Raw genomic sequence first — 9580 nt, 5'->3', positions numbered from 1 at the left:
TGCAGTATTGTAGCTCAATACAGTGTGACCCTGCCTGATAATGGTAAAGCACAAAGTAGAAGTTAAGTCAGTAAAATGTATAGGAAAGATTCTCCACTGCGAATATTTGCAGGGGTGATCATCACTATTGCATTGAAAATGTATTGTCCATCATTCTACTTTAAGCTCTAGCATGTTTCTGATCTGATGACAATTATAACACCCGAATGTGCCGTGAGTGCTGAGAGGTGTATATTACTCTAATCTAGGTATAAATCCTCACAGGTATGGAATGGCCTGACCCTGATACTTCATTCTGTGTTGCTGAGTTTCATGGAGAAATGGTCGTAATTAGGCAATTCACACTCACCTAAGTGTAATTCAGGCAAATGGGTCATCACTCCAATGACGTGGTCTGACCTATGAAATAAATAACATTATGTCAGAATATATATGTGTTTCTGAAAATATATGCAATACCAAATACCAAATATACAAAAGGGACAATTATCCATCTCTTATATTATAAGAAGTAAAGATAGTCCTGAATTGCACTTTCTTGCTAGAGGATCACAGGTTAACTGCTGATGTTTGGTATCTTTCCAGGTGATCCTATACATTTGTCAATCTTCTTTGAGGAAGTATTTTTATGTGGTTTATTTTGAGGTATTCAGAATATCAGTACTGTCATTAACCGCAACCTTGGGACAGCAAATATGATGGAATACCTGGCCAAAGAACTGAGAAATCACAGGAAGTGACAGGAATGAAGACACCAGAGGACCCAAAGCCACATTACCAGCTTCTGGATCCCCAAATCCTGCTTAACAGACTTTATATTCATTCTACTATAGGGGGGTGGCCAGTGGCTACAGGTAGGTCCACAAACTAAGGCATCAATCTAGTTTGTGGTTATAATTATTGACATGAGGTATTGTTTGTAAACATAGTGATAATTGAATCCCTTATTGTTAGGGAGAAGAAGGGAACAAGAATCATTACAACTATAGCACAGACATCCATCTTGTCTCCAAAGTCTTAATCTTTTAGTGTCCAACAGCTCTAACTTAAATACCCTTGAGGTAATAACTCATACCCCTTTCTTCCCTTGACTGTTTGATCTTCCCAGAGCAAAGCTGTTTGAGATGGCTTCCCAATCTATCCCTTTTCAGATCTAACAGCTTGACTCTAGAATCTCTCACAAGTACTGTGAGAGATGTATGATCTTGAAAATGATATTATTTTTAGGATAGGTTCAATTTTTAAATTTTATTTTATTTCAAAGATACTTTACAGAGTGGGTAGAGTTACATGAGTAAGGTAAATTCCTTGTTGAATATTGTTACCCAGTCCATAGTTATTATCATATTCTTTCCCACCTCCTACCCCTCTCCCCACCCTAAGGTTGTCAAGTTCATTTCTGACATAGTGTCTTGTGAATATCATTGTTGCAGTGGGTCGCACTTTGTACTTCTTTCATCACTATGTTTTTCCTTTCCTTCTCAAAATCAGATAAATGTATATACAAAATGGAAGGTACCAGAATTAAGACAGAGTTTGCCAGGGATAAACCAATTGAAAAAGACAAATGAAATAAAATAAGATCTAGATACACTACTTTAGAGATATCAAGGTTGACATCTGAAAAAAATGACTTGTTTCCATACCTTGGAGTTCATTTCAATTAGCATCATTTTGTAAGGTCAAATGTACATAGCTCTGGAGCCAGCAATCCCACTGCTGGGCATTTGTGGAAATGATCTCAAGCTAAAACACACTAAATCTACAACTATGTTTTTGGAAGGATTATTACCATATCTAAGATATTGAACCAAACTAGAAGCCACTCTATATATGAATAGTTCAAGAAAAGGTGGTATATATACACAATGAAATTTTATGTTTCTATCAGAAAGAATGACACAGCCCCTTTCTTAAGAAAATGGAAAGACTTGGGAAAATAGTCATGGAACCTAGGTTCCATGGTTTCCTTCAATTTTATTAATATATGCTTAGGATAGTCCTGGCAGACAGGTTCACATTTTAAACTCTTAATATTCCCTTTTTTCTCCCTCTTCCTCTCTCATTCCATTTGTGTGTGTGTGTGTGTGTGTGTGTGTGTGTGTCTGCACGTGCGCACGCGCGCCACACAGTAATGAAACTTGACTTGGAGCCTCAAACCCTTGCTTGGTTTTTTCACTAATGACTGACTGAGTCTGTACTATTTGATCCAAAGTTTCAATCTGTCTTTGATTGAACAATTGAACATAAATGTCTCATGGATTGCTACCCCAGCCATCGGTGAACTATGATCTTCCAATCTCAGGCTCATGACTATCTAGAAATAAGGATAAGACACTGGCAGCCAGCTCTATTGCCAAGTGTCTTTTGCTTTGATTTGTTTTTGTTTTTTGTTGTTTTTGTGCATCCAAAATCTGTAAGGAAAACAAATCATTTATAATCAGGACTATTCACATAAAATGTGTATTGTTTAAAGATTACCTTAATAATGTTATCCTTTTGCATCCACATTATGTGATTTGACATTTTTTTATCTCTACTATTGCAAACAGTCAAGTAACATACACATTTTGAATCTTCTTGTCTTGGTTTTATAGTTTGTTAGGTGTTTCAAAACAGAGTTTATCAAGGTTTAACTCTTCACTACTAAAGCAAGACTTTTATGATTATTCAATGTCCTGTAAATCGTAAGTTCATCACTTCTTGCGACACCTTATGAGCACAGGTAGTTTCCTATAATACCTACACGTACTTTAGACCTCAATGCGATGTGCTCTACTGCCAAATATGCAAGGGCATCCTTTGTAATTCTCCTTGAATTTTCACTGCTCTTTTCTCTACTCTCCAGTGCTAAGTCCTGTGATGATCTTGTTGATTTTCTCCCCCGGTACATTCATCATTGTATCTTGGGAACTACTGGTATGCACTACTGTACTTCTGTCCATTCTCATTATGCTTTGGCTAAACCTTTCTCACCCTGGAGGGCCAGAGATGGGGATATTTTCTTCAATCTTTAGCTACGACATCTATCTTTATACTTTCTAGAACTACATGTATTGAATTCTTTCTGTAAAATCTAAGGCCTTGAAAATAATTACTGCATTTTCATGGCTTTTTGATTTGACATTAGGGAAGAATATAGGTCAGTAACTGTAACTTAGGTAAAAGAAGCTTGCAATCATTCCTCCATACCTGTTGTTCATTGGATAATGTTTACTTCAAGGTCTGCCTGCCTGCTTCCTTTTAATTGTTCATTTTTCAATGTAGCCTTTTCTTCTGGAAAGTATTTATGGGCCGAGTGAAAATCAATTCCTACTGTAATTAGTCATTAATTTTATTCCAACATAATTTCACAGATCCGTCTGAGTTTCTTCAGGGTCTGTATAGTAGTGCTTCACATTCTTAGATATGTTTTAACATTGATGCATCCAATGGTAAAGACACATTGCTTAAATCACCATTTTGATGACTGCAATAAACCATGTTGCAACCTCACAGATACCCCACCCTAGCTACTCTAGTCCCTCATAGTCGCATTGCTCCCCTTTCCTAGTACATCCAAGCTCCTCCCTTCCCTTTCATACCAACTAGCCTTCTCCCTCGAGCCTCTCCTGTTTTCATCAGAACCTCTGCCCATAATTATCCTACTTCTAAGTGGACTAAACTTTCAAACCCAGCCTTGAACCTACTTCTTCTCACAAAACCCATCATGCAATACCAAAAACCCTTCACCTCCCTATAACTGCCCTTGAAGCCTCACCTTGCTTGGCTAGAAGCTTCTCACACAGCCCATCTCCTGCCTGGAAAGCCAGCCCTGTTCCACCACAAGCCTCTCCACCTCCCACAAGTGTTCTCTCAATGCCCTGCCTTACTCCTCAGATGAACCCGACCCCTATTGGCTCCTCCCTCAGATCCACACCCTACTCCACCAGATACCCTGCCCATAATTATCTACACCTTTGTATCCCTTCCACTCCTTCTCAAAGCCCCTCCTCCAACTAGCCCCATGGCTCCAAGCCCTGCCTTGCTCCAGAAAAACCCCACTAGAATACCCCCAACACACTATCCCATCTCTCAAAACCCACATTGCTCCACTAGAAAGAACTGCACCAGTTGGCCTCCATCTGGAAGCCGCACCAGGCTCAACTGTAAATCCCTGTCCCTCCGTATTCCCTTTTTGAAGGTTGCTTTGCCCTACTGGAAACCTTGTACAAAGACCATGGCCTGCCTTGCAACACTGAAATCCCCACCCAACATTACTCCTCTTTTCAAAGTGGTGATTGACTATACCAGAAACCCCATCTTAACCATTCTGGTGCACTGGATCCTATCAGTGCTCTCACAAAGCTCTGTTTCTGAAAATCTCCTCCAAACATTGTGACTGCACTCTTCTCTGCAGGAAACCCCACTTCCACCCTAACATACTCTCCAAAGGCCTGCCGTTGTCCACCAGAAACCCCGCCCCTTACTAGTCCATGTCTTCCTTTTACCACCCTGACCTCTCAAAGCCAGACCTTGAAAAGCCTCCTCCCTCATAGCTCCACATTCCTGCACCAGAATCCCCACATTCTGTCAGCCTCTTGCCTACATTCACTGCCCTGCCTTATGGGGAACCTCATCCTACATATCCCACAAGGGCTCACAATGCTCACCCAGAACGCTTCCTCTAAGTAACCTCCTCCTTTGTAGCTTTGTTCTTCCTTCTCAAAGCTCTGCCCCAATCAGCCTCCAGCCCTGTGACCCAGGCTTCTTACTAAAGTACCGCCTACTCTACAAGAGACCAGGCCCCTAACAAGTCTAGTACTTCCTATCCCCTCCCTGCGGTCTCAAAGCCCTACACAGACTGGTCTTCACCCCTAAGACTCACCATGCTCCACTACAGGGACTGTGCCAATACCAACTCCCCCTTTAAACCAGAGAGGGCTCCACCAGAAACCCACACTATCTCATCCATGAAGGTCCAAATCTAGTAACTGTTATTAGATATGTGATATTGTACTGGCCATAGAATTCATACTAATCAATAGGATAAGAAAGCAGTATTGCAAAAAGGCAACAAAAATTAGACAGCTATTAGATGCCTTATTCTATTTTGGGGTTCTGTTACCAGGCAGATACACATTGTGTGAAAATGTATGAAGGTGATTCCTCTTATTGGAAACCATTCTTTGAAGTATCAGTAAGGTTTCATGAATGATCATTTTATTTCTAGAAAATTCGTCCATATTTGTGCCCATTAACTTTAAAAAATATTAGTTATTTTAAATCCTCTCTTTTTGTTGAGGAAAGGGTATTAGATGACTTTCAACTCATCTCCGTAATAAATAATTTTGGATTTGCTTACTTTACTATGTACCAGAGTTTTTAGCAACAGAAATTCTCTACCAGGGGGCTGGGAAGGTGGCTCAGTGCTAGAGTGCTTGCCTTGCATGCATGAGGCCTTGGGTTCGATTCCTCAGCACCGCATAAGCAAAAAAGAAAAAAGCCAGAAGTGGCGCTGTGGTTCAAGTGGTAGAGCACTAGCCTTGAGCTGAAGACGTGAGGTACAACGCCCAGGCCCAGAGTTCAGGCCTCATGACTGGACCCCCCCCAAAAAAAAGAAAAAAGAAATTCTCTAACAGAATCCATTTTGAATTTCCTCCATCCACTAAAGTGTCCTTTAGAAAAGATTGAAATGAGATTATACAGGTAGGATGCCAGAAATAAAAACATATTTTAGATCATAACAAAATTATGATAAAGACCCCACCCAATGTGCTTTTAATTTTCTAACAAAAGGAACTTAAGCCTATTTAACTGTAGACTTTCTGAAGACTAGAAGACAAAAATCTAAGAAATGCCCTCTTATACCATGGTTCTGAAAACAAAACCAAAATAAGGAAAGACAACATAATGACACAGAAGGGAATGAAGAACTTGTACATGTGATATAGCATGAAAAAATACACTGAATCAGGTAAAAATTATTTTGGTCACCATGTCTGCTTGTTCAATATATTTCATTTTAAATATTGTTCTTTGTTAACCTGTGACTTAATATTAAAAGTCTCAACAGTGATCTGCCCAGGTAATTGTGTAGTTAGTCAATTTCATCATTGCAAGATCATCAGGATGAAAAACTTCACACACCTTAAGACACACCTGCAACAGCAGTAGACATACACTCCTATTGGTCCAACAGTGTAAGCCAGACTTGTGTTTTACCAAAGCTTTGCATGTGGTATGCTATGGTTTATTCAGGCTGACGAGCCATAGTAACTCTAATTTAAGATTAACCCTACCATCTTGTGCTAGGCTTCCCTCAAAGTAATACCAAGAGAGAGAGAGAAAAAAAACACAGGTTGCCACCAACCCTGCCCACCCTTAAGAAATCAAAACAGTTTCCCAAGTGTTCCAGGAACAGTACATACCAATAGTTCAGAGAAAAGGCAGTGTGGTTCGGGTGGACTCAAACCAATCATGTAACTGCTTGTGTGCAAATTTGCTAAATTTGTTTGTTCAGTACTATAAAACTGTGCTGATTTTGTGCTCAGGGATTCTTATTATCACCGGTTAGTGAGTGCACAGAGGACCAGCTTGAGCTTGTAAATAAAGGACTCTTATGCTGTTCATATTGGTCGTGGTCTCTGGGGGTCTTTCAGGGGTCTCAAGTCTGTACAACATTTCTGGGGGTTCATGTGGAATCCCCCTCATAAAACCATCCAGACGCCCCACCACAGAGACTCAAAAAAAAAAAAACAGCTGTTAAGTCAAGGCACTGCTGTTCTGTATATTTGGTTGCCTGTAATTTCTGTATCTGTAATTCTGGTTTCCCACAGGGTCTGTATTCTGGTTGGCTAGGACTCTTGGTAGACGCGCGATAAGACTGCCAACGGGGTCTGTGAGAAGATGTCCCCAGACACCTCTTGGTAGATTGCTGTTTAGTACAGACATTTTTGGGAAATTTTCTGTCTGTAGTCAGGCACTTTCATGCAGACATTTTTTGGGAAGTTTTCCATCTGTATTGGGAAGTTTTCCATTTTGGGGGAAATGCTCCATCTGTAGTTTGGCACTTTCTTGTTTACAATTTACAATGATGAAGTGTGTCTTTGTAAATTCTTTGTGTTGAGTGTTCTGTTTGTCATTTGGAGTTTATCTTATCCTTTGGCCTTGGCCCAGGAGGGTCTGAATATGGGGGAGAATCCGTCAGTCTGAGGGGATGGCCGCTAGGGACTTATTTCCCTTGCTCCAAAATGACTGGGACTTCTCTTCCACTTTGGAAGGCCCCTGGGTCAACAAACGTTGGTGAGACATCACCTCATTCACTGAGACCTGATTGTACTCTGTTCTGTTTCCTGAGGTAGGGAAGTTCTGAGTGAGAGTAGCAGACTCTGGATTCCGCTTGCTGAGTGAGAACGGCACAGAGTTCTGGTAGGGATAAACTCAGCCTTTGGGTGCTGAGTTGTCTAGTTCTGTTTTAGAATTGGTACGAGCTTTAATGTGTGTTTTTGGTTTTTGTGTTTTTGTTATTTATTTGAACATCTCTGGGGAAATAAAAGCTCCAGCCTCCAGCTGAGCTCAATCACAGAGAAGGCTGTGTGGCTGGGTTTCACTTTTCAGCTAGTCCTGACAATGTAAAGTGCTCTTGTATAAAATTGGATAAAAATCAGGCTAGTTTAGTTTCAGGTGACCATCCTTCCAGCATTCCTCCAACAGAAGGGATTCAAAAGACTAATTGGAGAAATGCCTTCATAAACAAGCAAGCCCTGGAAAAATGAAACTCAACAAAGATACTTAGTTTAAAAGAAATATTGTCTTAAATTTTTGTTTGAAAATTTTAGAAAATGTATGTACAAGTTGTTTTTATTTTGGCATGCTTAAATATCTGTGTGAGTGTGTTTTGTATGTGTTTGGTAATATGTTGAAGATAGATATTTTCAGCATTCTGTAACAATTGGGTGAGTTTAAATTTAAAATTCAAAAGGTTATGAGGTTTGGACATTACCAAAAATTTTTTTAAAGAATTTTCACTTTGTTTTAAATGGCTTTTTAAGGATTCTTTAACTTGAAAATGAGAAAATCTGGTATTTTAGAATGCATAAGTCTCTTTACACTGTAATAAAGATATCTGGCTTAACAACAAGGAGAAACTTAGAAGACAAGAGAAGAACTATCTTTAGGAGTGAAGGGTGAACATGCAGAAGTGCAGTTCAGCTGGTCATGCACAGTGGAACCATGCATGGTGAAAGAGAGCAAGCTGGCACAAATGCAGTTCATCTAACCCTAAAGAGTCGGATTGGGTGCATGCCCATTACACAGGAAGGGCTAAGTGGCTCATCTTTATTCTGTACCTTACCTTCAGATAGACACTGGAAACATGATGGTAAAACTGAATGATGTAATGATCGGATTAGCATTGCTAAAACTGTCCCTTGGATGTGTTAAAATTAAAATTAAGAAGGCCTTTAAAAAGGATTACAAAGTTTATTTATATAATGTGATTTGTTCTCAATGATATTCTGCTATTGGATATTTTTTAAGGCAAAATGGTGTTAAGTCTAGCTTCTTGGTACAGTGATTGTGATTGTAATTTTTGCAATAAGAAAAAATTCTTATTTGAGTTTAAAAGTTTTAATGTGTATCTGTTTTAAAACAAGCAGCCAAGAGAAAATGAGTGACACCTAGCCTTGAGAGGTCAAGGGATTTTTCAAAATGCAACTAAAAACTAAAGTATAGAATATTTAAACGGAGATTACAAATTAGGAATTGATTTCTGTATATAAAGTTTAGAAGTAAAAATGTTCTAAACATTTACCTCAAAATGCTAAAGGGAAAAATTAGGATTAACAAAATAATTGCTTAATACCTATTTCAGTTTGCTCTCATAGGTTTTTTTTTTTTTTTTTTTTTGTAGCAGTTCCTAGCAGGCCCACAAAAATGAGTGAGGATTCTTGTAAGTTTATCAGATGTAACTTTAGCTCTTAGTACTTTTCAGGTAAGAACATGCTTAAAAGACCCTTCTATGTTTACCACCTTGTTGCTTTTAAGTGGATGAGAGTGGCCTTTTATGAGAATTGTTGATCTGCAAACTCGTTCCAAGCCAGCCCAGGCAGAAAAAGGTCCTTGTGAAACTGTCAATTCTACTCAGCCAAAAGATGGCTGAAAGAGCAAGCAGAGTTTTTTTAGGACTCAAAGTGGCAGAGCGATAGCCTTGAGCTGTAGAACTGAGGGACAGCACTCAGGCCCCGAGTTCAAGTTCAGCAACTAACTAAGGGAAATGCCAATGAGGCATTTTCCCAGTGTGGAGAAGACACTCCTGGGATGAAAACAATGGAGGATCATCCAGACACCATAAGCCACTGCTTGGATGGCAGAAATAATGTCAGATCCTAGAGTCATTTGTGCGTGGCATTTCAAAAATTGGTCAGAGCCAGGAGTTCATGGGAACATAGTTTGTAAGCATGCCTACTGTCTATGCCTATCTACCTTGTAAGGGACAGGAACTCGTCAGTCATCTGTGATAGTACTAAAAAGATAAGGTTTAAAAATGTGGAAGATAGTTTTGATTCCAACCCCTGTATGTGCCAAAAACTCTAATTGG

This window comes from Dipodomys spectabilis, unplaced genomic scaffold (assembly GCF_019054845.1).
Source record: "Dipodomys spectabilis isolate Male_0828 unplaced genomic scaffold, ASM1905484v1 ptg000078l, whole genome shotgun sequence".
In the NCBI taxonomy this organism is placed as follows: domain Eukaryota; kingdom Metazoa; phylum Chordata; class Mammalia; order Rodentia; family Heteromyidae; genus Dipodomys; species Dipodomys spectabilis.
Note: the sequence above shows the minus strand (reverse complement) of the source record.